We start from the raw sequence: 25,867 nt of genomic DNA, 5'->3' as shown, positions 1-25,867 counted from the left end.
GGAGGAGGAGGAGGAGGAGGAGGAGGAGGAGGAGGAGGAGGAGGAGGAGGAGGAGGAGGAGGAGTGTTTACCTAAGAGGTTGCAAAATAAAGTTGGGTGAGAATAGAAGGGTGAGAGGGATAAACAGAAATCATTCATACACTTCATACTAATTCCCCAAACTCTCAACCCTATGGATACACAACAATACTATGGATTACAGCTATTTTTGTGGAATTATTTGGTGCTACCAGTTTCACTTTTACTATCATGCCAAGAACCAGCTGATAATTGATTCTGTTGTTACCTTTCCAAGCAGAATGGCAAGTGAGGGCTGTGAGAACTGAGCAATAATCAGAAAGACAGAAGCCCTTGTATAAAATATGTACATTGGGTCTTAAAAAAAGGTTCCCATTATCTAAATTTTCCAAGTTCAATTTTAAATTCAACAGCTTATGAAAATTTGAACACAATACTACCAACAGTAGTAATATTAAACACAACATTAGTTAAATAAAGTGAGTTATACCATAAGCTACAAGAAAAAATTACATTTTTATAATAAAGTTTTATATATACTTACCAAGTAATAAAATGCTTTGCTTTCCCTTGCATGGCAGCTTAAAAAATTCAAAAATTCACGAGTAATGCTTCAAAATTTAGTGCAGGTGACTGGTTCCGTCCACTAATGGGAATCTCAGAAACTACTAGCAAGAGCTCATGCAGTACCTGTCATATGTTCATCTGAGGGGAGGAGGGAAGGCTCTGATCATTTAAATACTTGGTATGTATATATAAAACTTTATTTTATTATAAAAATGTCATTTTTATATATGGAACTTACCAAGTAATTAAAATACTAATTCCACCACTGACAGGTGGTGTGAAACATGGACATATTCTACTCCAAAACATTCATTCGAAAAAAATCTTCAGAGTCTATATGTGGACATGGAAATGAAGTATTCTTACATATCCAAGAAAACTCCATACAAACACCCAAGAGAATGAACTACAGGATTGTTCAGTTTGCTATGCAACTGAGCAAACTTTTAGAATGTTGTGCAGCCTCGCAGACAACTGAGTGGGCTAGTTGTTGAGCCAGACAATACTTGACAGTCCCAGACGCATGGCCATCAAGATGGGATCAACTTCTATGCAATAATGCCCAGCGTGGGCTCGGTAACATCTTGTATAGAGAGAAAACATATGCAGAACTGTACTTGCTTAGAACAAATGTCCAACACGCCTATCGGAACTTGGCAATGACTTCCGCCTCCATCAAACACAATGTTCTAAGAGAAAAATTGTAAAAAGGAACTAAACATTCAGTGGTGGGAGCCTTGTATGGCTAGAAGTGCTCAGCACTCTGAAGGTGGTCAGGCACTTGGGAAAGGGCACTGCTATATAGAGGGTACACAGCGCTTCCTTCTGCCTGGAGCTCACGAAAATTCTTCCATACAAGAACGCTCAGGAGTGAAGAATCGTCATCCAAAGGGAAAAACTGACAGATGCTTCTCCCAGTAGAGAAAAAAGAACACCAAAGCTCCCTCCTTGCAATCACAACGGAGGTGAAATCTCAAAAACTAACTTAATTGCCCTTATCCACACATGACAGGATTAAGAGACCAGCCATAGCGAAGTCTCTTGGCAACACTTAAGTCTCCTATCTTTTCAGTACCTGCTCCTGATGTCAGTCAAGAAAGACCTTTCCTTCAAAACTTGACAAGAACTCAGCCAGGAGGCTAATTCCATTAAGCACCAGCGAGAGTGAAGGACAAAAAGCACTTGTTTGCTCCATAAAGCTCCAAAGATAGCCTCCCAACTCCCTGTCAAAGCAATAGCTTTCTTCAACAAGTTAATATATTTGTACACAAAAGACTCTGTCTGCAAAGGACAGAGCTTTAAGACCCAAATAGACATCACACAAGGGATCAATTTAGGTTGACTGTATCTCTTGGAACAGCAGTAAAGAGACAAAACCGCCTACGGATGTATGATACTCAAAAGGGGAGTTCGAAACTGAGGAGAGGACACCCAATGAACAGAGACTAGCATCGGTCACTTGAAGACCGTAGCTTGGTGTTCCATGGAAACTGTGCTCAAAAAAGAACAACAGTATGTTCTTAGAAGAAGAAGACAAAAAAAGGGGGTGCTGAGTTAAAGGGAGACTGACATCAACCACTAGTAGACTGGTGCCAAATGCAAGAGAGCTGGTGCTGGGAGCTCTATATGAAAATGAGCTCTGGTGCTATAGGGCGCTACTGGGTGTAAGTGGGCGCCATTGGGCTCAGGTGCTAAGGAATCTACAAAAAGAAACACTCGGACACTGATGTTCTGCTTTGTGCCAACACTGGTATTCCACTTTTACAGGCGAAGGAAGAGTAGTGAATATCATCTGAAAAGCGCCTCTTCAACGGCTGAGAGTCGCTATAAAAAATGCCATCAGAGCTTTTGTCTACACTGGAGTATCACTAGAATAAGAAACATATCTATGGACCCCTTTCCAATGGTTGTCCACCAACACCTGGGGCAAACCCCTTCGGACCCCCATGCAGGAACTAGGTTTAGGAGCTGATAGGGCTGGGCAGCCGCCACCTCCACTACACATCCAGTAAGACTCCTTTCCAGTGGTTGTCTGTCGATCCCTGGGACCTGCAACAGGCTCAACAGAGGGGGCCACTACCCCCACCGACCTCCCTTTAGCTTCCGATATGACTTCTCCCAGGTGTAGGGGAGTACGTCAGTGAACCTTTGCCTAGGAGCATTAGCGGGACCAGCAGCCACCTCTTCCAAGCACAACAGTTCACTACTACAAGGTTAACATCTGTTAATCCAGACACAAGACTGGAAAAGGCATGGGAAGGAAGCGAGAGCGCCAGGCGTGCAAGCAAGTGGAGAGTAAAACGAGGACCCTACTGGTCTTGGGTGTTGAGAACAACTACTCCACAAAAATTAAGCACAATTTCTCTCTACTACACACTGCCCTAACACTTTCAGCTCTCTACAAAGAGAAGTGAAAGATGATTAAGTAATCCTTACCAACAATAGTCTGAGGATACAGAGAACCAGTATACAAATATATGTCGATTCCTATCCAATATTATTTGAGCCTTACCAATATGCATTCATAACTAAAAATATTGGTCTGGTGGCAAACACGATATTAACGTTATACACTACTTGAAAAAGGAAAGTTAACCTCTATCGTTGCCCAAAGCGCGAAGCATCATCATACAGGCAAGTATCAAATCCTATCAAACATTCAAGACTTTCAGAAATGTATTCTCAACCAAAAAATGTCGGCCTGGTAGGGAACACAATATTACGTTAATACATTACTCGGGAAAGGAAAAGATAATCTTTACCAACAATAGCTGAAGTACCTAGAATATCATTGTACAGACATACCCCAAAATATTACTAGAACCTGAAGATACGTATTTATCATCGGAAAAGGTGGTAGCAAACACAATATTACGTTAATATGCTACTTGGGAAAGGAAAGTTAACCTTTACTGACAAAAGCTGAAGTACCTAGGTTATCATAGTACAGACATATCCCAAACATTATTGGAACCTGAAGATATGTATTTATCATCAGAAAAGGTGGTAGCAAACACAATATTACATTAATATGCTACTTGGGAAAGGAAAGTTAGCCCTTACCGACAATAGCTGAAGTGCCTAGATTATCATAGTACAGATATATCCCGAACATTATTGGAACCTGAAGATGTGCATTTAACATTGGAAATATTGGTTTGGTAGTGAACGCAAGATTACGTTCTGTTACACTATTCGGAAAAGGAAATTAAACTAAACCGACCATAGTTCAAGTACATAGAGTATCATTATACATACATGTCTCAAATACTAACAAACATTAATTGAGACTTGCAGAAAATTATCATAACTGTTAATACTGGTTCAGTCGTGAACGCAATGTTTACAATTACAGTATTACATTTATTATGTTAATCAGAAAGTGAATGCAACATTATACATTGAATCAGTAAACTATGCTACCGGTTGTTAAACAATCTAATTAAGAATTTGCTACTGAGCAAAATATAACTAGGATGCAATCTTATCAACACAACAATAAAATACTATCCTGTAAGCTGTAAGCTTGAAGCTACCCGAATTCGGCGGTAATATTTACCAAAATCCAGTCTCCAACCGGCAAATTTAAGAACACAGCTGCCATTGACACTTGGTATTACCCAAATGACGGCAGGAGACAGAATGAGCTCATTTTCTAGTAGTTCCTGAGATTCCCGTTAATGGGTGGAACCAGTCACCTGCACTAAACTTTGAAGCATTACCTGCGAATTTTTGAATTTTTTAAGCTGCCATGCAAGGGAAACTAACGCATTTTAATTACTTGCTAAGTTCCATATATATGAAAAATATATTTCAAGACACTGTAGCCTTAGCAAGTTCTAAAATTTACACCTTTGAATCCAAATGAATGAATCCAAATGAATGGGAGGGAAATTTGAGGCATTAAGTTCATAAAGCCAATACCACATAGAATATTTCCTTAAAATATAACTAAAAACAGGAAGTGAAATGACTGCTAGCAGACAAAACTTTTCATAAAATTTTCTCTGCTGATATGAAATTTGACTGATCTGTTAATAACCCTTCATGAATATCTTACAGTTAGGAGATGTACAATTTGCTTGCCGTGTCGAATCACTAGATGGCGATATTTAAACATAGCAACTATCCTGTAATTTAAACAGTATACTAAGAATTGACTGAATTCCACTTAAACGATAAATTCCAGCAAAACATTGTATGTTCTCGTGGAGAAATTTAGGTTAGTTTGCAAGATTTTAATCCTTCAAGAAAATATATCAATCAATTCAACATTGCAATATGACTCAGCTGTTTACTTACTAATTCTGCTTAAAATGACATTTTTATGATAAAATAGTTTTACATATACTTACCAAGTAATTACATAGCTATAGTTTCCACTCGAACGGCAGCTTATATTCAAAATTTTGCGGGTAGTGCTTCAATATAATTGGCGTAGGTGATCAACCTGTCCCACTAACTAACAGAATATTGGAATGACCTAGAAGACAATACTCATTCGTTTTATGCCTAATGTCCATCAGAGGGGAGGAGGGTGGGCTCCGATTCTTCAATTACTTGGCAAGTATATATTAAACTATTTTATTAAAAAATGTCATTTTTATATAAGTAACTTGCCAAGTAATTACATAGCTGAATCACACACTGACAGGAGGTGAGATACATGGACATAGTCTTCTACTCCAAAACATTAAGTCATGTAATGGATTTGAAATAGAAAGGTTGCTAGCACTGAATACAATGATTGTTGTTCCATATCAGTTAAGAGAGCCTACAGTATAAAACTGTAACTGGTTGTCCCTCAATTTAACCTGCAGCGGTGTGGTGATAAAGCCAAGGGTTGCCCCTACTAAGTAGGAGCTTTGTAGCCAAGGAGTACTCCGAAGGCTACCAAAGCATCAGTGGAAGTTATGCAGCTAAGGAGTTATCCAATAACTAGCAAATCTTTAAAAAGGTGCCCTGCCCTGGTGCAGTACCAACATAAAAAAACAACCAGAAACATGGTCACCTACACTGAAATAACATTACAACCCATCCACTGAGTGTGGTGGGTGCTCTATACACTGCTAGAAGGTGAAGAGATAGGAGTTAATCCTCTACTTCCTCCTGCCATACCATGCCAATCACTATCCTGTGGTACTACAGAACTTTAAATGCTATTTAGTTGGTGCCAGGCGAACTGCTGGGAGCTCGCGGATGCCATAAGCTCTAAAGTTGGCTTCAGCAGACTGTAGCTGGTGCCAAGTGAGCTGAGTACCAGGGGAGCCCAAAGCTCTGGGTACTGGGAGCTCTATAGCCAGGGCCAGACTTGTAGCTGGCACCAAGCCAGCTGGATGCCAGGAGAGCTAGTAGTTCAGGTTTCACTTCTTCAGACCGTGAGACGTGAATGGCAATTATACTTACAGTAGGTCGATGCAGAATGTAAGAGGCATATGTGCCTGCGAGATGTGAAGAACGATTATCCTTCCAGAAGGCTGACGCAGAATGGAAGTAAGGGGCACATGTGCCTGAAAGGTAAAGAAGTAGAGGCTGCTCTGAAGTCCTTAGCTTTCAATAAAAGAAGGCAAAGTTATTCTCCTGAATCTGAGAGTTTTGGAAATAAAATCTCTAGGACGAAGGACACTGCGATCTTAGTCCAAGGGTGAGGAGGTTCTTGACTGAACATCAAAGGATGAGAAGGTCCTCTTGATAAGTCCTGCTCAGGTAAATACCTAAAAACTCCAATTGGATAGAGAGCTCACTCATTTCCCTCAGAGTTGGTGAGCAATCCTGGGTGCCTGGAGCACGCACTGGCGCCAGGCTGTAGCTGGTGTCAGGTGAACTGGACACCAGGCGAGTCAGGAATTCAGGAGCTGGACAGAGCTCCTGGAAGCCAAGGATGTTTGTTAAGCTCTAAGGGAGAAAGAATGGACCCAGGTCTTGGACGGATCCTCGTTCTTGGCTAAATTCAAAGGAAGGACGAGGAAAACACATCTCTTGCTTCCTACCTGGGTGTGAAACGGGCTTGAGAGGTTGTTGAGAAGATGAGAGCCAGGTCTCTGTGCTTAACCAGAGATAAGCACAGATCGGTGCCTCAAAAGATCCTGCAACAGGGTCAGTGATGTCTTAAAAGAAAGAGACGAAGAGTCTGAGACACCAGCTTTGTAAGACGATCAGTAAGTCTGGGAGACAGAGGAAGAGGGTGACTTCTGAATCTTGTAACAGCCTCTGCAAAACATCTTGAAGACTCTTCGCAAGAAAATCCTCCGGACAGTCCGGCACCTGTCTGGGCAAGAGCGGACCACCCTTGGTAGTATCTCTGAAGCTAGGTTGTCTGAGAAATCATGGTTTTGGGGGAAAGATCTTGAAGAGTCCACCAACAACCGTAGCACGTTCATATTACCTGTGCCAGAATGGGCTAAGAGTGTAACTGGAAACTGAGCCTCAGACTGACTAGTGCTTCCTCGATCATGCTGAAGGTTCCTTGAAGAGGCAAATAGGTCCAAGGTTTGCCTGCTTCATACAATAATTAGATCCTGACCACTCATGGGATTGAAAGACCATGATGGGAAGGACAGGCTTCTGACAGCCAAGTACACTTTAGCTCTCCAAGATGTGAGTGAAGGTTCTATTCTTCTTGGGGACAGAGTCCTGAACATCTTCCCGATTCCTCAAGTGGGCTTCTTTGACCTAGATCTGAGGAGCTGAGAAGAAGACCAGAGCTAGGCTCAGCAGAAGAAGGAAATCCCTTACACAAGTCATATTCGGACAGCGACCACTGAAGGTCCGACTAAAGAAACCTGGGCTAAGAAACAGCATGTAGGTGTATGACTGTGTTTTCCTGTCCCAGTAAAGGATACTGTCAAGAGCCTTTGAGCCCCTTTTCTTTGAAGGTAATGAAGAAGTCAGTTGATGTGCAAAGAAAGAAGTTATGCCCAGACAAAAAAGGGAAGTCAAATGCAAGAAGAGCTAGGAATTGGGAGAGGCTGAAATAGACTTCTGATTGGGGAACCCTGTCCCAAAAGAGGGAACTAAAAAACACTCTGAGTTTGGATGGGGATCTGGAAGAATGCTCCCTGCATATCCAAGCTCCTGTCCAATCGTCCAGGAGAATGGGTGAAAGAACTGTCTGGAACGTCTCCCTCTTAACCTTCATCTACTTTCTAAGAGAGAGAAATGAGGAACTGTGATTATGCAACTCATCATCAGGAGCTGAGTACAAGAAATGTCGAGCGCTCTGAAACTGGTGTCACAACAGCATCGTTTGGGAGTGATGGCCCGTTGCAAATGTGTGAATCTCACAGTAGAAGAGAGCACCAGAGATCTCCTCCTAGAGAATACAAAACAAGAGCGGAAAAAACTCTAAAACCATAACTGTCCGAGTCTGTAAATGACAAGGCAGGAAACAATCCAAGGCACCAAGCCTCTGGCACTGGGTGCTCTGACATTGGACACTTGGATACGAAACTTTCGGTGGATGGTGTAACAGGTCCAACAAATTATTAAGTTGGTGCTGAATGGTCTCCAACGAAGCATAGGAGTGGGTGAAGCCGATGTAGAAAAGCAAAGAAGTAATGTCTGTTGTCCCAAGTGTGGTGTCAGGTGACTGACAGCTGGCTCTAAATGGATAGGATGACAAGTGGACATAGGACATAGGTGGGGTTGCAAACATGGGAGCTTGGACACTATACGTTTGGAAACTGGGCACTTGGCTGCTGGGAGCTTGGACAACTTGGATGAAGAATGCTGTGTCAAAGATTGGCTCTCCGTCACCAAAGTGTCATGCACAACTCACTCGGGACTGGAAGATGGGCGCTTTGACACAGAACACTTGGACACTATATTCGGACACTGGGCACTCAGCTGCTGGGTGCTCGGATAACTTGGAAAAGGAATGCCGCGTCAAAGACTTGCTCTCTTGTCACAGAAGTGCCATACACAACTTGCTCAGGACTGGAAGATGGGCACTCGGACACTGGCGCTTCAACACAGAACACTTGGACACTGTACTTTCGGACACTGTGTGCTCGAAACCTGTCCAGATTCGGAGAGCGATGACAACAACTACTGGCGCACGAAAACTGGGAAATGTATCTTTTCAACGACTGAGGTAAATCCGAAAAGTGCCATCGGCGCCACTAGTCTACACTGGGATCCCAAAAGTGTCAAAGGAGCCTCTTATCCACACAGGGATCTTATCTTGTTCATAGTGGGATCCATAAACCGAAAAAATGCCATTGGCGCCACTATGGTCAAGGCATCAAGGCAAGCACATCTTTATGGATGTCTTTTCAATGCTGTCCGTCGAGACCTGCAGACAAAAGGCTCGACTGAGAGGTAACTATCTGGGGACAAAACCCTTTCAGACTCCCATGGACCAACAGTATGCCTCCTCCCAGGTTTGGGGGAGTCTGACAAGTACTGGGTTTAGAAGATCCGATAGGGCCGGATAGCCACCTCCTCCACTACACATCCATCCAGACGCCATTCCAGTGGCTGTCTGCCGATACCTGGGACTGCAACAGGTCAACTGAGGGGGTGATTACTCGTGTGGAACCCCCCCGACCTCCCTTGGACTTCCAATTTGCCTCCTCCCAGGAACTGTGGGGAGTTTGACAGGGACCTTCTGTCTAAGAGCCTCAGGGGATGAGTAGCCACCTCCTCCACTGCACTACACTTCACTATAACAAGGTTAATAACTGTTAACCAAGACACAAGACTGGCAAGGGTATGGAAAGGAAGCAGCAAGTGTCAAGAGGACGGTAGAAGGAGAATTGGCACCAGGGTGACAGTGCTGGCACCGAGCACATGAGAGAGGGTGCTGGGGGGCAAAGCTGGTGCCCAAGACCTGTGCCAACAAGCAAGTAGCTTCGCAGTGTGAGCTGGTTCTCAGCTGTCGAAAGTGTCTACTCGTAGCAGCCAACAAAACCTCCAATTCTCCCCTTACTACTTTCTGCCTCAACACTTTCAGTTCTGCAAAGGCAGGTATGAAGGTTATGTCAAAAATTTATTTACCGGAGGCTTACAGGAAGCATAGGTCCAGTAAATAAACCATAATTCCAAAAGTTACAGGCCTAATGAAATGACAAAATAATGGAATGTTGTAACATCTGAAAATTAATTTAAGGCAAACCCATTATTGGTGTCTCGCCAGAAGCCTATGGTCGGGAAACTATTCAAATTGCAGAGGTCAATGCCTAATGAAAAAGTGTAACATACACCGATCACATCACTTTATAATGGAATGCTGTAACATCCGAAAATTAAAGGGACAAATATTATCGACGGCTCTCTTGAAGTTAAGGCCGTAAAACAATTCATAAATTGCAAAGGTTATGGCCTAATGAAATGGCCTAACATAGACCAATTACTTTTATAATAGAGTGTCATAACACTCGAGAATTACTTTCAAAACAAAACTATTATTGGTGGCTTGTGTCGTAACACTCGAGAATTACTTTTAAAACAAAACTATTATTGGTGGCTCGCGAATAGTTTACAGCCGGAAAACAATTCATAAATTGCCAAAGTTATGGCCTAATGAAAAGGCATAACATACAACAATTTACTTTTATAATGGAATGTTGTAACATCTGAGAATTACTTTTAAGCCAAAACTATTATTGGCACCGGCAAAAGCCTAACCGGTAAACAAACCATAAATGCAAATGGCATTGTTTACCGGCAGCTCGTTGACGACTCTGAATCAAGGTAGAGGTAAACAAAAAATTAGAAAAACTCATCCTGAAAGATTTCAGCTTGAGGACTACAATACAGTATATGCATTTAGATAGTTGATTTAAAGAATCCTCCATCGGAATCTGGTAAAATAACCGGAAAATAATGAATAAAGCTGCCGCCAGACCAGGTGTTGCCAGCACAGACGGCAGGAAGCGAATGGGAATTGTCTGCTAGGTCATTCCAATGTTCCATTAGTGGGATGGGCTGATCACCCACACAACTATACTGAAGTGCTACCCATGAAATTTTGAATCTACGCTGCTGTCTGAGTGGAAACTATTGCTATGTAATTACTTGGTAAATTACTTATATAAAAATACCCAATATTTCCCAACGATACATTTTTTAATTTCCAACGATCTTACTTCCCATACCTAACCACCCTTGTCAACAGGACCAAAACCTTCTTAAAAGTAGCACTTTAAATTCTGAGCAATCAATACTTCACACACCTGTAACACTTGTTAACATAAGACTAAATAGCCCCTGCAGTGTCTTGAAATATGCAGAGATCCAGTGACAACAATGCACTTAAAATAAGCAGTAGTAATAATTTTTAATCACCTGTTTCTGTTTAATGTTTAGCATGATGCATTTTTTAATGGCAACCTTTTTACAAAGTAAAGACTAAAGACTATCACTTAAAAATTAAACTAAATTCTAAAATATTTCTACCTCAGATCAGATTGTACATACAATAATACTTTGGTCTATGATAACCCATTGTATCAAACCATGTCATTATTATCCTAGGTCTCAAAGGAGTGTCAATCTTTAAAATATTACAAGGCATGACCATGAAGCTAGTAAAACTTCATCCTATACAGTACTTTGCTTAAAACTTATGCATTGCAACAACCTAATAAAAAGCTGAAAGCAACTGAAGGAAAACTCTGACTAAACACAACCCCCAACCCCATCATTACCATAACAGAAGCTAATCCAAAAGAACCACACAGGAGAGCAACTGTCAGAGATCATCTTCAAATTAATAAAAATAATATGTCCTTCAAGGTAAGGCCTTACAGATCTACTTCTCTAATCTTTTGCTAAATATCATAAAAACATTTCTATAAAATATCAATGAAAATTTTTAAACTATCAAATTGCTGGCTAATAGCTAGTACAGACCCTACAAAAATTGCTTAAAACTGCCCAGATTTACCTGGTGTTAATCTACCCAACTAAAAATTAAGTTAACTGTCTGACATTACACAATGGCACATTCATTTTGAAGCAAACTGGACTACCTCATATTAGAAAAGTCAACCGTTACAGTAATATTTCTCTAAGAATTTTATGGAAAAAAAGAATGTACATTATCCTAAAACAAACCACAGCCCCCTTGTGGTTTACATATGAAACTGATACGGTATTTAGATGAAATCTGCAACCTGACGGCTCATATACTAATATTGACAGTACTGTAAAGATAAAACTATGAATCCTAATATATTCTATTCCACCTGATGGCTGGTATTAGACTAACAGTACAGATATATTAAATGCAGAGCTAAACTAAACTATTTACAACTCCAATAGAATAGTTGCTATTAATGGTCAATACTGAACTGATTTCACAACCATCAGTATTATTTACACTGAAAAATTATATTCGATAAACATGGTACTGAAGACAGGTGGCTGTGGAAGAATCTTGAAATTTGTCGTGTATAATATTCTACTTGCGAATTGTAGTGTTTCTGAAAAAGGGGTAAAAAGTTAATTATATCACGTAAACCGTAGTACCTTTTGTTTACAAAATATTACCAGAAGGACAAGTATTACTTATAAGCAGGCCCAAAGCTCACTAAAGTTCCTACATTTCAATTGGGGCTCAGAACTTTTTGGCTCAATGTTGTGCAACTGTATTGTTTTAAGGACATACTACTGAATTCTATTTCGTCACAGCTACAGCAAATGGTTATATAATAAAAGGATTTAGTGCACTGCAAATTTTGCTGAAAGTTGGCCTGTGCTTCTTAAGTGTTAATTTTAATCAGCAACATAAAAATATATCGGAGTAAATTATCATTATTGCTACTTCAGCCTGGCTCTAGTCCAAGACCATTTCCACATTTTTAAAGGATCCTGTGATCTCTACTGGCACCAACATCCCACACTCATCTTTATCAGTTAAAATGTCAGGCATTCTCCATGGCTCTACTTTCAAAAAGCAGTTTACTGCTAGCACTGTTCTGACCTAAATACCAAACCATTTCATGTAATATGCTAGAACCAAACACTAATTTTGAAAGGAAATAACCACTTTTTCAGAATGAAGATTTCACAATAACTGGATTCACTATTTTCATTCATTCCTTGACCTCTGTCAACCTTTCAATTGTAAAACTTAATAGATTTCCAAAAAAGAGTCTAGTATTCATAGATTTCCAAAAAAGAGTCTAGTATTCATTAAATACTTCCTTTCTTGGTGTTGTACAACTTTTGGTTATTTTCTTAAAAGATTTGTAGATTAATTTCTTCAGCAACAAACTTCACTAACTAAAACCACGTCTCAAGTATAAAATCTCAATCAAACAAAACCACCATCTTTCAGGATTAAAACACTTTCCTAAAATTAATGGATAACAAAACTCTTTTTTCCTAATTTTTTTGCCAAAAGTAATTAATGGTTACTTCACCATACTATCTTTCCTTTACAGGACTACCCTGTGAGCTTCTGAAGTGATATACCCTATTAAATTCCAGTTCCAACTGCTTTATTTCTTCAGGCCCTTGTCAGAAATTCTAAATCATACTATTTTTTTAGTTAATCACAATAACCTGCATAATTCTGCACGTTTTGACCATCCCAGTAACTATTTCTATCATACTTAGGGAATATATTCCCATAGGGGACTTACTTCATTATGAACTGTTCATTAAAATGCCTCTCTCTTTAATTTTCAATTTATATCTGTTAAGTGATATTATCCAAGATCCTGCCGGCCCTCCCCTTAGATACTGAGTTTTAGTAAGGCATTTTTCATAACTAGTGCAGCACAAAATTACAGAGCAAGACTTTACTCTGCATAATATGATAGCCAATATTCAGAACAGAAACTTCTGTTTTCAAGTTTAATCCATCATCTTTTAACAGAAAGATTCCTAAGCAGATTAATCAAATTTAAGATATGATGACTTTGACCCACTTCAAATACCTTGTGTTGTCCAATAAAATTAATAGCCAATTTTTGACCCCTTAAATATCAAAGATATACCAAAACAAAATGAATATTTGGACATCCAAACTTACTGTCCCATTTCAAAGAATGATGGCTTGTTGAATGTATCAATTTCTCTTATTATACTAATTTAATTTCTCTCACATCCAGACACCTTACTCCCAACTCATTCAAATTGAACAGTGGGTATTTCTACATGCAATTTTTGCTCAATGTAACTAATTTGGATCGAAGTTTTACATACCTTATCAACAGCCAAAATCATGATAAAAAAAAATAAAAACTTCAGAAAATTTTGAACACTATTCAAAGTTTTCCACTAATCTTCAAGAACATGAAACTGCTTCACTTGCTTATACACTATGAGGGGCATTTCAGATATAGTACACTTCACGCCACACAAAAATGAGAACTGAGAACTAAAATATTATTACTGTACAACCAACAACATAAGGCAACCAGATGGCTATAATAAAGAACCATTTCAGAATTTCTTTGGTATACTTGACAATCTACTCAAACCTAACAATAAACCTTTCCTCAAATACTATGCATAGGATTCTTCTCTCAGATTTGGGACAGAATCATGGTCCCCTGTCTATTCTAATTATTACAGAATCAGGAGTATTGTTTCTGAAACTACAGTACTTGAACCTTACAGACAAGGAAGCATGCTGTCTTAACTCACCCTCCATACTGAAGGTACTGCTCTAATTTTGATACCCAGTTGGATTTGTCACCTGAAGATCATGACAGTAAGGGGAACTTGGAGAGCAAATGTGAGAATGTCCTGGTTACTTAGAACAGAATAAAGAATTTAGGCCAAAGGCCATGCACTGGGACCTATGAGGTCATTCAGCACTAAAAAGGAAATTGACTGTAAAAAGAGTTGGACATGTAACAGGAGGAAAACCTTGCAGCTGAACTATTAAAAATGTGTTCGGAGAGGGTGGAAAGTAAGATGGAGGAAAGAATATGAATGGAGTTACAGTAAAAGGAATGAAATGGGTTGCATCTAGGGGCCCAAGGAATGCCAAAACCTTAAGTAATGCCTACAGTGCACCACATGAGGTTCACTGATGGCACTACCCTCCCCCCAGGACCCTGGTTACTCAAGATCAAATGCATGAAACCTAGTTATGAACATTTATTATTTAGTACTTCCTCTCTGCTATACACAACACAGAAGGGTCTACTTCAATTCCTTAATTTTGGACACTGAAACTGCTGTATCATATCCTAACAATTGCAATTCAAGGACTTCACAACTTTACTCCACAATATCAAGCAAGTTTCCACTTACCCTCAAAACAATTTTTCTGAAACCAATGTTACAGATAGGAGTTTATATTACATTAACTTGAAAATCATACTATTTAACTTTAAAATTTTTTCTGAAAACCAATGTTATATAATATAGTTATAGTTTACAGTACATTAACTTGAACATTATACCATTTTACTTTAAAATTATATTTTCCTAAAACACTCATTATCAGAAAAATATCTTGAATTTACATGAAGCCTTACCTTCAAATTTAATTTCAGACGGAACATTTCCCTCAAAAGAGTATTTTGAAGTTTCATTTTATACTCCAGCTGTCTGAAATAAAATGTATTTATTAGTCAGATACTTTCAATAATTTTACAACCCGGATGCTACATTACAAAACCTTTTCCTTTTACCTAATACACACCTTCACTCATGTTTAACATGAACGGTATTAAACAATTCAATCTTTAATATTCTTTTTAAACCTCTAACCATCTTCCTTACTTAATGAGACATCTTACTTAGTTGGGTAGTCATATTCACTATAGCAAAATCCAGGGCTCTTTGCAGCTAAGCCCCGCCCAGTGCACGCTAGTGATTGGCTAGCTCTCAGAAGGGGAATGCCATCACACTAGTTGACAGTCCAAGTGATTACTAGTACTGTACTCATTTGACTCGTTTGGTCATGTTGAGCTCCGTGCATGAATTACGACATCAAAGATTTGAGTTTCCGGAGTTGTGAAGTATGGAGATGACATCTCTGATAAAAGATATAAGTTTTAAAATATCATTATGAAGATCTTGGATCATTCTGTCTGTGCATCTTTTTTTTTTTTATTTCCGATCATGCGCAGCCTGAATACACAAGCATCACGCTTTTTTTCTTTTTACTGGTGTACGCTTATATAAGCGTTTCCACACAGACCACATTATTTGAAATGAATCACAGACTTAGGAAGACTGTTCCGATAAACAGATAATTAATTCATCATAATCCAGCATGTCAAATGCTAATATCATTGTGAGATTAGGCCTACACATCAAATTCTTATATTTTAAGGCAATGACAGGGCACAGGCCTTATTATCAATTTCGTATATTTTGAGTCAATGACAGGGCATGGGCCTACACATCAATTCCTTTTATTTTGAGGCAAGGACAAGGCATATGCCTACACATCAAGTTCTTGGGTTTTGAGGGAATGACAGGGCATAGGCCTACATGTCAGTTTCTTAAATCTGAGGCAATGGCAGAGCATAGGCCTACACATAAAATTCTATTTTGAGGCAATGACAGGGCATAAGCCTACACATAAATGACTGTGGCCCCTAGAGATGTTGCCTCAAACGTACTGATGGCCACCAGGAAATTGCAGGGTACGTTCATAAGGTCATTCCCTTAGGCAGAGAAATTACCCCTTTGCCTGTGCATTCAATACAAGATACAATAAGTACTGGCTCATTTTCCATTTACAGCCAAGCAGCCCAGAGGTCTAGAGAGCTCATTTCCCTTTTACTTTACTCAAACATATGTACTGTACAACGAAATTTTAAATGCTAAACCCTTCCTAATTTATACTGGTCTGCGCTGTACAATCCCTAACACTGGCACTGAAAAATTAATGCCCCGTACATATTCCCATTGCCAAACTTGCTATTTGGAATAGTATTCTATAGGCTAGCTACTGTTTACCAGAGACAATTTAAGGGAGGATAGATGATTGCAATAATTTCCCAATTTTTTATTTGCACATGATAATGGCCTATTAATTCACCTTCATATCAAAATATTCACAACACTTTTCCCTAGTCTAAGCTGATGACGACTGCCTTGGGATGTGAAATCTCTCTCAGCCTATGCTATCAACATTTCACACATTCAATAATTTTGTGTAAATGAAATGCATAAATTTCTATCAATATTCTATTACTTTCCAGCCTAACTGGGCACCTACATAGGGCAGACTATGTAAACTGAAAGCAAAGGCTACAGTTGTGGGGGTAGAATACTAACGGTCAGGCATACTATTCCCTTTTATCAAATTATGCCTCTCAATAACCTCTCTCGATTTTTGTGGTTATGAAAGATTACATAGCTACTCAATTTACAAGTATTCGGCAAGAACTATACAAAAAGAAAACTGATCCAGCCTAACCTAGTTAGCCTACAGGGACTGGAAAAGCTATGTTAGCGCTATGGACAAGAGTAAAACTGGACAAGAGTAAAAATCCTTAAAAAATTACAAAGTCCTATTGCAAATGCGAAGGAAGGTCCTCCAGAAATGTGCTTAAAACAAAATACTCAAGTAAAACTTGTACGTAAATTGGTGTTAAGCTACACCATTCCAAGTGCACAACACAGACATACAAGAGAAATAAGTCTATGAAGGGGATATAACCTAATGGAATTATGGGAAACTCATTTTAAGGTCCTGGGCAAGCACACAGTAAGTCTAAATGATTTCCAACAAAGAAAAAGCCTGTGGAAATTTGCAATTAGTCCTAAGTATGGCTCACAGAACAAGCATGCATGGATAGGCTAGGCCCGTGATGACTTTATGCCTAGGCCAATAGGCTACTTAAAATCACAATAGCATAGGTTAACTCAAAAACTTATAATCTAGGCTATGGCCTACTCAGCCAATTACATGCTTTGCATACCAAGGTGCTAAAAAAAAAAAAAACTGAAGCCTTAAACAAACAAAACAAATTTAGAATAGCAGACCAGTGTAGCAATGAGTAATGAACAAAAGCCGCTGGCTTAACATTACTTTTCATCGCATTTCCCTCGTGTTTTTGGAATACAGTTTAAATCACTAATATAAATTCTTAAAAGGCTTTGAACTAATAGGCCTAGCCTACAGATACAGATATAGCAAAGTGCGATCAAAATGACACTTTAATTCACTGAACAACATGGATTACTCGAACTTGACCTAACCCGTCCTAGGGTAGTGTGACCTGACCTGATCCAACCAGGATTGGATTTCCTGATACCGTAGCTTGTTTGAAAACTAACCTAACCTGCCTTTAAACTAACCTACCATGGGGTACCATGCCTGGCCCTGCCCTTACCAGAGGGCTTATAGGCTAGGCTACCGTATGCTATAGGCTAGGCTACCGTATCCAAGTAAAAATGGATGATAAAATTATCATACAGGCTATGTCCTTGTAAAAAGCCGTATTAATTGACCCCTATATTAAATTCCTTAGTCATTATGTATTTGCTGACAAATGGTTATGTTTCCCAATTCAACACAATTTTGGTTTTGTGATGTCAAATTTGGACCTAAAATTCGGATTAAATTGCAATATTGTTGAAAATTTCTTTAAAAACCCAAAATGACTTAAACCAAAATGATATTTCACATTTAAAAACCACCTAAGCCAGCTGGAAATTCTTATCCTATTATGCCACACCTTTGGGCTGCGGTTCCCTATGAGGCAGCCAAGTCATTTCATCGTTAATCATCCTAATTATACCAATTATCTCATACAATTTCCTGCATGAACCAAATAATATATTAAATGAACTTTATTTTTAAAATTAATGTGACGTCACTCTGTTAATATTAACAATGATACCGATAAAGATGTCTTGACCAATGGCATCAGTGCCTCATACACCACGCCATCAGGGTTATTGGGGCTAAGCGAGCATAAATAGCCTATAATACGGTTATTTGCCTATATGCTACAATTATTATATTGAGTAATATTAGGTCTACGGGGTCTAGGATATCAATAAATAAGTATTCTTATATTAAAATCTATAAAAATACTTAACCAGCATTTCTTTGGTAAATGGCTAAAAAAGAAAGTGTAAAACTTTACTTCAGCTGCATGGTCTGATTCCACCAGTCGTCAACAGGGACAGGCTCCTCATATATAGCCATAACCTTCCCTATAATGCCAGGTCCTCATCTAACCAGATCTTACCTAACCTAACTTAAGGTGATGTGCTCTGACCTGGCTGGGGCTGGACCTACCATAAAGGTGGTAACCAGTCCCAGTAAGCGACTGGCAGGAATCAGGCTGTGCAACTCAAGTTTTACCAAAGAAAGCCCTAATTCTATAATTAACAAGCACCTGCAAATAAAAAATTCTCGGCATTTTCACATCTGCTCAAATCATGGGCAAAATCAATTCCAGTCCTGTAAAATTGGAGGTGGATTAAGGGTAAAAATGCATTTCAGTTCAACCACATGACAGACGGGAATTCCACCTCATATTTTCACTAGTATATGCAACAAAATGTTTTATCGTGCTGATTACAACTAAAATCTTGAGTAATATCTATAAACATTACATACATACGCAATTAGTGTTCAGTATACCATTAAATAAGCGCTGGGAAGGAAGTGTCCAATCATTTTGTCCCAGTATTTGGGAGGACACCATATCAGATTCAAAATTGCCTTCAAAACTTATTTTACAAAGACTTCACATGCTTGCTTTAGTTCGTATGGCACTTTCCTATAGCTCATTTTGTTAATGAAGCTTCAATCTTTTGAAAGGTTTTCTTCAAGGTTTAATTTTTTTGTTATTTCTCCAATTAAATATAGAGTGAAAAGAGAAAATTCTGCCACCCATGATTCTCATCCCCTATCGTTTCACCCTATTTCCAAGTATCAGCTCCGCACGGACTGTATGGAACAGTTCCATGAATGCGAGACATATTAGGGAACATTTGATCAAAAAGGGATTCACGAAGCCGTGTTTAGTACTGGCGCGGGAGGGGGCGGGGTCGGTACCCATACATTAACAAGTTATTGCACTTGCCAGACGGGATATAAACCGTTTCAGAATGACGTACCCGTGCTCTGTCTTGTGAAGATCGCGTATGGAAACCCCTTGTTGGATGGACTTCTGGGGTTAATTACATTCTTGTGAATGGACTCATTAATTACATTGATGATGGTAAATCCATAATTAGCAACCAAAAACTGTAGAAAAGTCAATGTTAGAAGGAAATCGCTGCCGCGGAGCTACTTAGATCTACTGGTCATTCCATTTGGCCGACAACAAACAAATGCACCGCCAGTATCAAACGCCCTAAGTGTAGAAAAAACCAGTTTCCAAGGTAAAAACAGGCACGGAGCTAATATTTAGAATTACTCAAGGCTATTTTTGGGTGGGCATTTGGGCAATTTCAATCACAGTCCCATATACATAATAACGAATTCATCCAGTCTGGCCTATATATCATCACAATTTCATTGTTAATCCTACCTTCGGTAATCACATCTCACCCTTGACTTAGGCTAAGCTATCGGAACTTCTTGTTAACCGAGCTTAGCCTCGTTGTCCTTGACATTTGAGACGTTACTTGTTTCAGTTTTCTTCGCTTAAATTCTATCCTTTATCCCATGTAGTTGTTTTTTCTCGTTTTTCATTGCACCAGTGTTGTACAGTCCAGCCCGGCCGGCTGCCATCTATGTCTTCCGAGGCTTTTATATGTTGTATAGTCTAACCAGGTTTTCTTCTGCCGATGCTAGTAAATCCAGGCGACAAATCAATCATTTATTATATATGTGACAGCAATATATAGATGACCTGACAAGTGTTTATCTCACAGAAAGAAAATGGTTGGAACCATTGCACGTGGCTAACCTACGTCAGGAGATCAGCCACAGGCCCACAGGGTTTGACAGATCCTCCTCCTCTTTGTTCTTTGGCTTAAGACAGGTGATTATCAAAGGTGAAATCTCTATAACGGCTCCTTTTATTTTATTATTCTTTTTCAAAATTAAATTCAAATTCGTGATTGTATCGATATTATGGATTTTTATGAAATTGTGAAAATTAAACAACATTTTGTTTTGAGAGCTCTGAAAATTTGCGACCCCGACTTCATCGACTGAGAACTTAAACACATCGAAGATATTTTAAAAAAACTGTTACCCTAAAAATTTTATTAATAATATTTTTAAAAATGCTCGAAGGATATTCCATTTAGGTTCCTCAAAAGAACACGACAAAAATAAATTTATGAATTGTTTTGCACTCCCTTTTAATCCACACTTGAACAGAATAAGGAAAACTGTAAATTTATAACACCATTAAAAGACTTATTTTACACAACAGTACACAGAATCACAACAATAAACATATTGGTGTTTATGAAATTCCCTGTACAAAATGTTACTCTAAATGTTTTGGGTGAAGTGGTAGAGGGTTGCTCACGAGAATCGGGGAACGCAAACGAGCATACAAGTTACATGCAGAAAACAATGTGTTAGTTAGTCACAGTCTTAAACTCGACCACCGCATAAAATTGGCAGAATCTAAAGTAATTTTTAGAAATAAAGATGTTGGCATAAGAAGACTAGTGGAGGGTGCGGCGATAGATAGTAGTTTGTTTATGGAAGGCAATAAATCGTTTGCGCAGGAAGATAAATTCACCAACAAACTTATTTCCAGGAAGTATATTGCAGTTGTTTTACCAATAAAGACCATTATGATAGTGTTGTCTCAATTAGAAATTTGATGCGACTGGCTGGACTTTCTCCAGTTCAGGTAATCTATGTTTGACGACCGGTTCCAGTAACCGATGTTGCAGGCGCCTTTGCAGTCCTGATGACCAGCAAAAGTGCTGTCAAAGCATCGGGAAAGGACCAATTAGAAATTCCAGACGACTATCTGGGACTAATTTATCAAAAACGATGTACATTGCATATCTGTGTTTGTTTCTCCGGTTCCATAGTTTAATAAAATAATAATAATAATAATAATAATTTAATAATAACTTAATAATGGAATAATAATAATAACAACGCATCAGGTCATTGAAAAGGGGTTCCGAACAAGTTCTTCTTCTTCTCTTCTACTGATTTATCTTCAAATATATGTACTTATTCATAACTGTAGATTTGTTTCTCCAATAATAATAATAATAATAATAATAATAATAATAATAATAATAATAATAATAATAATAATAATAATAATAATAATAATAATAATAATAATAATAATAATAATAATAATAATAATAATAATAATAATAATAATAATAAAAGTAATAATAATAAATAATAAAAGTAATAATAATGGTGAAGAACAAAGAATTTTGAATTTCAAGTCAGAAAGCCCTGGTGAGGCTTGTTCCATATGAACAGTTTCACACTGCAGTGTTGGTGAAGTGAGGTGGAGAAAGTTTGTAATACTGGTGAAGAAATGAAGAGAAAGTTCGTAGTGTTGGTGAAGTGAGAAGTAGAAAGTTCGTGGTGTTGGTGAAGAAAGAAGAAGAAAGTTCGTAGTGTTGGTGAAGAAAGAAGAGAAAGTTTGTAGTGTTGAAGAAAGGAAGAGAAAGTTCGTAGTATTGGTGAAGAGAGAAGCAACGAAGTCCGGTTAGTCTAGACCTGGTGAATGAGACGAACCAGAAAGTTTGTAGTGTTGGTGAAGAGAGAAGCAGAAAGTTCCAGTGTTGGTCCGAAGAAAGGAAGAGAAAGTCTCACCGTGGGAGATGTTGAAGAAACACTTCTTTAGAGAGATTTGCTCGCGAGTACTGAAGAATATGGAATAGGCCTGGCAAAAATAAAGATACCTAATTGGACAATACGTAGGAAGGTCCGAAAAATTATGGCAAAGTTGCATGGCACTTTAAAATTGCAATATAATTTAAATTAAAGTTGCACTGCACTTTAGAGAAAACTAGCACATGTAAGAATGTTAACATAGACACTGAAATTGAATATAAATCAACAAAACGAACACAAGATATTCATAAAGGAACACCACTTGGGAAGTGTTCTAAAATGCAACTTTTCGAAGACTTCGATGTATTTATACTTTTTGCGAGAATCCACGAAAATATTTTAGAGTTCCTTCACTGGTAGAACCTTCTGGATAACCTATAATAAAAAAATAAATAAATAAATAAAAATGTTTCTCCTGAAGGGCGGAAATGTAAGAACAATATTGGAATCCAGTTCTAGCTTTAGTTATTTTTGAAAAGTATCAGGAAAAGGCGAACTGAATTAGCTTTCCTATACTTACTTATGCAAAGCTTTATTACATTCCTGTAGGCATTTTTTGCTTAATCATTTTTATCTTCGTCTGTTTAGGATTTATTTATTTTCTTTCATTTTTTTTTTCACATACAGGCACGGTTCTCTTATAGTTTTGCAAATATATGATGGATTTTTAGTTTTTTTTTTGCTAATATTTGCAAATTTTGAATTGTAATAATATTAGTAATATTGCCACAAGGATAACGTTGGCATATTTCATTTAACAACTTTTTAATTTGTTATAATGCTTTTATTATGTTGTTAGATATTACTAATTTACATCAATAGTTTGATATCTTATTCTGATTGACTAAATTAATCACAATTTTCACAAAGTATATAATAATAATAATAATAATAATAATAAAATAATAATAATAATAATAATAATAATAATAATAATAATAATACTCATAATCTCTCTGTGTGTGTGTGTGTGTGTGTGGATACTACATGTCAAATGTAATTTACAATCTTCTGACATGTTATAAGTAAGTAAAAACCCATGTTGCAGAAATCGGAAATCTGCATATTCACTTCCCTTAATTTTTTTTTTTACATATTCCTTTTCTAATATATTTGACGCAAACGAACATCAGGTTAGTTTACGATTTATGAGAAGTATATTTTATAAACTGCAATAAAATAATAATTATATTATGCAAATCTTCAGTTTTAATAAGAAAGTAAAATGAGGTTTGAAAATCTCTATGAACTTCAGAACATCCAGTTTGGGTCATGTTTACATTAGTATACGCTGAAGATCTGAAAGAAATGCTACATTTGAGATAAAGAAAACGAGATTTCGTGGTACACCATTCTAACATTATAGCTTGCAATTACTTCGCACGCAGCATATTTTTCTTCATCTGTTATTTCTTCAACTGTTCAAACTTGACGTAGCATAAATATTATGGTATTATTTTATGAAATTGTAACCTACATTTTTGAAAAGTGTTCTTCATTCTCTTTATTTTGAACCCCATAAACACCATGCGCAAATGATAAATAAAAAAATTAATCAAATCACGACTTATAAGGTAAGACAATAACCTCCCCGCTCTCCATAGCTAATACTGCAAAACTGTAACCAGTAAACAACCCCAGATTACGTTAGGTTGTATTTTTAGGTTCTTTTAGTGCCCTATCATTTCCTAGCCATTTTTGCATGAAAAACTCAAAATGGTTTTTCATGCAAAAATGGCTGGCTGGAGCCTTATTGGCAACTTATAAAATTTCACCGATATTATTATTCTATGTAATAATAATATTTATGCAACAAACTGGTCAGGAAGTGACTCTAAGAATTATAAAAAAATATATATATTTGAAATATGACTATAAAGTATAATTTTTTTTATTATTATTATTAATATATTATTATTATTATTATTATTATTATTATTATTATTATTATTATTATTATTATTATTATTATTATTTGGATGCTTGAATTTCAGATCAATGGCCCCTGTGGACTTGTTCCATATAAATAGGGTTGATCTTTTGAATAATAATAATAATAATAATAATAATAATAATAATAATAATAATAATAATAATAATAATAATAATAATAATAATAATAAAGAGAAAGAAATTTTTTAAAAATCAAACTTATATTTTTTAAAGTGTAAGATTCAAGGACATACTGAATGCACCAGTCAAAATCAATCAATATCAGTCAATCTAAGATCAAGCCCTCGATGGCTAGAATTGTAGCAACAACTTCACTTTAATGTTATTAATCTGCGCTTTCTGGTGTACATATTGACTGATGTAGTCATTATGTCCCTGTACCTTACAGTTTAATTTTAAATTTGAATTACACTTCACAACTATCTGATAAATATTTTTTTTTATCAATTTACAGTCACTTTCACTAAAAAAAAAAAAAGTAATAAATGCGCCGAAGTTTCTCCGGCGCAAAACTTCTGCGCCATCGGGTTTTCTGTACAGCGTATAATGCTGTATGAACCGCGGCCCATGAAACTTTAACCACGACCCGGTGGTGGCCTGCCCTATATCGTTGCTAACTGTAACCTTAAATAAAATCAAAACTACTGATGTTAGAGGGCTGAAATTTGGTATGGCTGATGATTGTAGTGTGGATGATCAACATGCCAATTTGCAGCCCTGTAGCCTCAGTAGTTTTTAAGACAGAAAAATTACTGACAGAAAAAAGTGCGGACGGACAGGTAAAACCGGCACAATAGTTTTATTCTACAGAACACTAAAAACGCTGAACAAAAACAATTCGTTCAAATCATAAAAATGAATCCCCAGAAACCGTCCGTCCACCTTGAGAAGGTAATGTGGCTCGTGTGCGCCTGCCTATGGCAAAGTATGAAGTCAGTATCAAGGGTGTTATTATTTGTTTCACTTGAAAAATACAATATCAGCCAGCGAGGAAGGCGTAAGAGGACCCTTAGCTGTGTAAAAACTGAAGAGTTTCTCTCTATGAATTCAGAACGGAAGTTATATTACATTTGGAAACCTATAAAGATTTAAATCCAAAATCGATCTATAGCCACTTCCCTTCACTTATTGTTATCCCTCACACTGGAGATTCGTTCCTCAAAAATTCACCGAGAAATAAAATATATATATATGTGTGTGTGCATGTTTGTGTAGCACAAACCAATTATTTTCTGAGGAATAATTAAGCATCAGAAAAAAAAATAAAGCGACAGGCAGCACAATAAAATTTTTCGGAAAGTCTCGCCTGTTTTGCGCGTGCCAACTGGTGCGGATAAATTTAATGATGCACTGAACAACTGCTGTAGGTAAACGCGTCTGTTTTAATACGTTTTGCGCCAATCCTTTTTTTGTTTAAATCCACAGCATTTTAATCGGAATAACTCATTTCCAATTTCCATAATTAATTTGAGTCTTTCAGCTAGACTAATGATAATCTATTTCATACAAAGAAATTAATTTGTGAAGGAATGAAAGGGCTTAATGAACCAAAACTGAAGTGATGTAGTATATATTTTTTATGATAAGTGAGCCTGTAAAATGATGAGTATTTTTTATTTTCCGTTTGTGGTCGTGATTTAACGAACTAAACACAACAAATTTCTT

General features: G+C 37.5%; 1 long non-coding RNA gene across 1 annotated transcript; it reads right to left on the bottom strand.

The window, feature by feature from the left end:
* Positions 1 to 9,723: 9,723 nt before the first annotated feature.
* On the bottom strand, positions 9,724 to 20,420 carry LOC136845846 (uncharacterized). The gene is made up of 3 exons (XR_010855272.1): positions 20,001 to 20,420; positions 15,027 to 15,099; positions 9,724 to 12,011 (listed from the first exon to the last, which is right to left on the bottom strand). It is a non-coding gene; the product is annotated as an uncharacterized lncRNA (long non-coding RNA).
* Between the last annotated feature and the right edge of the window lie 5,447 nt (positions 20,421 to 25,867).

Source organism: Macrobrachium rosenbergii, chromosome 14 (assembly GCF_040412425.1).
Source record: "Macrobrachium rosenbergii isolate ZJJX-2024 chromosome 14, ASM4041242v1, whole genome shotgun sequence".
Classification (NCBI taxonomy): domain Eukaryota; kingdom Metazoa; phylum Arthropoda; class Malacostraca; order Decapoda; family Palaemonidae; genus Macrobrachium; species Macrobrachium rosenbergii.
This window is presented reverse-complemented; position numbering and strand designations above follow the sequence as displayed.